Consider the following 5,224-nt stretch of genomic DNA (forward strand, 5'->3'; position numbering starts at 1 on the left):
ATTGGTGATCTTGATGTAGGTGTGCAAACACGTCTTCAAGTTGCTAATTCAACTTATTCTCACATATTGTGTGTGTATGCCGATATGCATTCCTCGGGATCATAAATCTCGCGAAATACACTTGCTTCCTATCTCAAGTTGAACTGACAAATGTGCGTATGGTTCTTGCTGATCCATCTTGGGTAGAAGCTATGCAAGAGGAATTGCAACAGTTTAATCGACTGGGTATTTGGGATCTCAATGATAAACCAGTTAGAGTTAAGAAACCAATTCCGACAAAGTGGGTATTTAAGTGCAAGAAGGACGATCCAGGAGTGATCGTCAGAAACAAAGCACGATTGGTTGTTCAAGGTCTTAATTAGCAAGAAGGCATAGAATACATGGAAGTATATGCCCCAGTTGCTCATTTGGAGGCTATACGAATATTCTTAGCCTATGCTGTTTTCAAAAACCTTAAAGTTTATCAAATGGATGTCAAAAGTGCGTTTCTCAATGGGAAATTACATGAAGAGATGTTTGTTCAGCAACCTCCTGGTTTTGAAGATCCAGATTATCCGGACCGTGTTTACCGATTGAACAAGGATCTGTATGGTCTACACCAAGCCCAGAGAGCTTGGTACGGCACACTTCCTGACCATTTTACCGATAATGGCTTTAAGCGAGGAACTATGGACTGCACTCTGTTTTATAAGAACGTTGGTGATGATCTGCTCCTTGTACAAATATATGTCTATGACATTATATTTGGTTCAACAAACGACAAGCTTTGTAAGGATTTTAAGAAATCGATGCATACGAAGTTTGAAATGAGCTCAATAGGGGAGATGAATTTCTTCTTAGGGTTGCAGGTTCATCAGTCTGTTAAAAGAATCTTCATTCATCACATGAAATATGTGAACGATGTCTTGAGCTGATTCAAGATCACTGCCGGAAAAATCCCTTCGACGCCTCTTCCCGTGGGTCAAAATTTGTCACCGGATGAATTGGAAGATACCGTAGATCCTACCCTTTACTAAGAAATGATTGGTTCATTTATGTATTTACTGCTTCTTGTCCTGACATAATGTTTGCAGTTTGTTTGTGTGCTAGGTACCAATAAAGTCCCCGAGGGACTCAAATGGCGGTGGTTAAACGTATACTTCACTATCTGAGGGGAAGTCCTGGTATCGGGTTATGGTATCCCAAGGACGATAGCATCGAACTCACTGCGTTTTCCGATTCTGATTATGGAGGATGCAAGATTAATTTCAAATCGACTACAGCGGGTTGTCAATTTTTAGGAAGCCGGATTGTTTCCTAGCAGTGTAAGAAGCAAACAACGATCTCCACTTCAACCGCTGAGGCAAAATACGTGGCAGCCTCGAGTTGCTGTTTACAGGTTCTATGGATCCAAAAACATATGCGCGACTACGGTTTGAAGTTTCTTACTACTCCAATTTTAATTGATAACTCTGCTGCCATAAGTATCACCAAAAACCCTGTGCAACATTCGAAAACAAAACATATTGAGATTCGAAATCATTTCATTCGAGACTGTTTTGAAAAGAAATTAATTGACATTGAAAAGGTGCACACGGATTTTCAACGTGCTGACCTGTTTACCAATGCACTTGACAAAACTCGTTTTAACTTTTTACTTGGTCTAAACGGTCCTAAAACACCTGCTGAAGTCCTTAAACAAGGATAATTATCATTATTTTCTTTTTGTATATTTTCTTACATTTATTTTTATGTTTTGGGTTTTGGGGGTGAAAAATTAAAAATACAAAATTATTGTGCTTTTGTTTGTATATAGAAAAACCGAAAATATTAAAACTTTGATAAATACAAAAATAGTGTGCTTTTTTAGTTTTGGAAATTGAAAAAGAAAAAGATTGTGTTTTTCGTTTGTATAGAAAAATCCGAAAAGACAAAAAGATTGTGTTATTATGTATGTACAGAGAAAAACCAAAAAGATTTTTCATACTTTCGCTTAAAATTATGTCATTTACTCATATTTGAAGGACATTTACTTGTATATGTTTGGTCCTGATATTTACTTGTAAATGTTCGGGATAGCCATTTACCTGATAATGGAAAGTAATTGGGGCGACTGTTGTGTGCTGTTATTTAATTCTCTCGCTGAAAATTATGTCGGTTATTTAAGTTTGTGGAACATGCTTGCATGTTTTGGTCCTCTTATCTACTTGTAGATTGATAGGATAGCCATTAAACTATAGACTGAAAGTGACTGGGGTGATTGAATTTATTTTTATGCTCCTCAAAAATGAGTTTTGAAGCAAAAAGAGAAAATGATAGTACATTGATCATCTGGTCCCATATCTAAAAAGAAATAAGCTTAAAAGGCTGAGTGCTTAATTGCATTGGTGCATTGATATGTCATAAACAAGCCGTTAGAGTAAAGTGTGTGATATAAACTTAAAAAAACGCCAAATTGAAAGAGGTGTTAGTCTCTACCAAAAATCTCGGTAATGATGGCAGAAATGTAATAGCCTATTATACTCAAGCCTTTTATTTGTCTGATCACCAAAAATAAAATAAAGCAAATAACAAGTATTCGGATTCTGGACACTGTGAGTCTTTATGCGGCTTAATCATCTGGGTATTCATATGCATGAATATTTCAAACTCATTTAGAGCAAACCTAAAGTCATTAAATTTGACCACTGCTTTACATCGTACAATTTAAACTACTGTCTTGATCAAAATCCGTTGTTAGTCATACATTTGTTCCTCCCTTTCGCGCGTCTAAATACCAGTAAGAAACAGACCCCCGGGGATACAATGTATGTAAGCCTACAGATGGACTCGTGCATACTCACTCACAGTAAAGGAAACTTGGTGCATTGCTAAAAAATATCTATAAATTCAAATTTTGATCGACAATATAATGGTTTAAGTCAAGTTGGGGTGATACGCTAAAAATCAAATTAAGCTTGAACTGAGATTAGAGGCTGATAGTTTCTGATATTCTGTGCTCTAATTGAACATTTAATCATATCACAAAAAAAATATACTTGACAGTTTGTTATAAGATTTAAGTGGACAACAATATCAATGACCGACTTAACGTCAGTCATAATAACGCTAAAATATAAAACTGCGATGGAAGGGCAATTTGGTCACTATGATTCTCTGCTTAAGCTCATAAAAACATGTACTGCTATCGTAAAACACTCAAAAATACAAAAATATTTTGTTTTCTAGTTTAGTATACTTTTCGGATTTAAATTTAAATATTAGAAAAGCTTATGAAAAATACCAAAAAATTTTCTTTTTTTATTTTTACATATTATTTAATATTTTTTTAAAGTTATTTTAAGTTATGCGTTTTAGGTGTAACAAATTGGCTAATTCGTTACATTTGTATTAATGATCAGCTGATTCGTTGTCTTGGGATGTGTGCTAATTCGTCCAATATAATGAATAGTTGAGAACGATTCATCTCATTGTTCAAAACACTTTTCTTCTTCCTTAAGCGAACCCCTGCCAAATTTTTTCCAGAAAAACCGACCATCACAAAACCCTATTTTGATCATCAATTGAGTTTCTTAAGATATAGAGGATCAGAACGCAATCTTTTTCGTCGAGTTTCATAACCATTTCATGGGTTTTTTAATTGAATTTGTTGACGGATTTAACTTATAAAATAAACCTTCAGTAACCTAAGTTATACCTAGATTCACACTAGATGGGACTATAGGTTGACTATCGATGTATTTTCGACTCGATTTTAGTCATTATAGGTCTCTACATCGTCTTACATGGTGTAATTGATTCTGGGTTGCATGGTTGACTTTCTAACTTCTTTTTAATTTTGACTTGGACTTTGTATAGCTAAATTCGTTAATTATTGGTGTTGATTCGTTAGTTATTAACGAATGGACACTCATTCATGTCCAACTCGTTATGATGTATTTAACGAATCACCTTCTTCGTAATTTTGGTAACGAATTACCTCCCATTCGTTCTTTAATTCGTTATTCTTGTGGGGGTGATTTGTTATGCCTAAGTCGTGGTCTGGCTTGGATAACGAATTAAGAAATTCGTTATAACGAATTGCCTAATATATTATAACGTATCTGTCAAGATTTGTTAACGAATCACATTTAGAATTATTTTGAAAAATCCAAAATTAATTTTTTAAATAATTTATGTTATATTATTTGACTATTCGTTTTACTAAATCACGGGTTTATGTATTCTAAGTTATGGTTGATGAAGTTGTTCAAGAATTCCCCGTGGCCGAGCAACAACCACTACAACAACGGCAAGAGTCTGCATCTCCGTTATTACCATTTGATAAGAAGCATAATATTTGTGCCTTCGTGGGGGGAAACTTTGCTGATGCAGACGTATTTGGAGATATTCTAGCCTTCATACGACGCTCTCGCATTGGCTACGCTGCAATTGTTAACCCGACAATCCATTTCAGCATTATACGACCATTTTGTAATTCGGCTCGTTTTGTTGAGTCCAAAAACCATATCATTGCTGAGATTGATAGGAAACCAGTCGTTATTACAACCGAAGTCATCCGACGGGTGCTGCGGTTTGACGATAACATGGACAACCCGTATGAGTTCGATAAGAGGTTGATCCGAGGTTTAGTTAATCGTGTATTCTATTCTGGTGAACTTGATCGTTCCATGTATAACAAGGCGGACCTGTGCCCCATGTACAAGTATCTATTAAACTCCCTTATTCACTGCCTTGGTGGACGTAAGGGAGGATACGACGAGTTCCGAATTATGCTACAACCGGCATTTGTCGCTTTGATTTTGAACAAACCGTTCAATTTCTCTGAGATTTTCTTCTACCATCTCAAGGAAAATTGCCTGGTCAAGAATAGAAAAGGCAAATTCCTTATGTACCTAGGGTTCTTACAGCAGATCATTCAAGATCTTTTTCTTGATTTGGTGATTGGGCAAACTTTGGAGAATGACGTGCTGAAGACGAAGCATATGACTGCTGATACGGTAAGGTGGGTGAAATCTTATAGGCATGATCAAACGCCGAGGACTAAACGTTTGATTGGTCATCTGTCTAATCCGGCGTATGATTCCTTCTGATGATCGTTGGATCCACGATGACTCGAATTCCGAACGTGAAGAGGTCCAGGTGGGAACGAAGGTGGTGATGATGGGGATGATGGTGATGATTGTGGACAGGGAAGTGACCAACGACGTGTTGACATTGAGGCAGCAAGTTCTCAAGCTGCTCA

Source organism: Bidens hawaiensis, unplaced genomic scaffold (genome assembly GCF_021521415.1).
Source record: "Bidens hawaiensis isolate Kalapana, Puna unplaced genomic scaffold, B.hawaiensis_p1.1 tig00029038_1, whole genome shotgun sequence".
NCBI lineage: Eukaryota > Viridiplantae > Streptophyta > Magnoliopsida > Asterales > Asteraceae > Bidens > Bidens hawaiensis.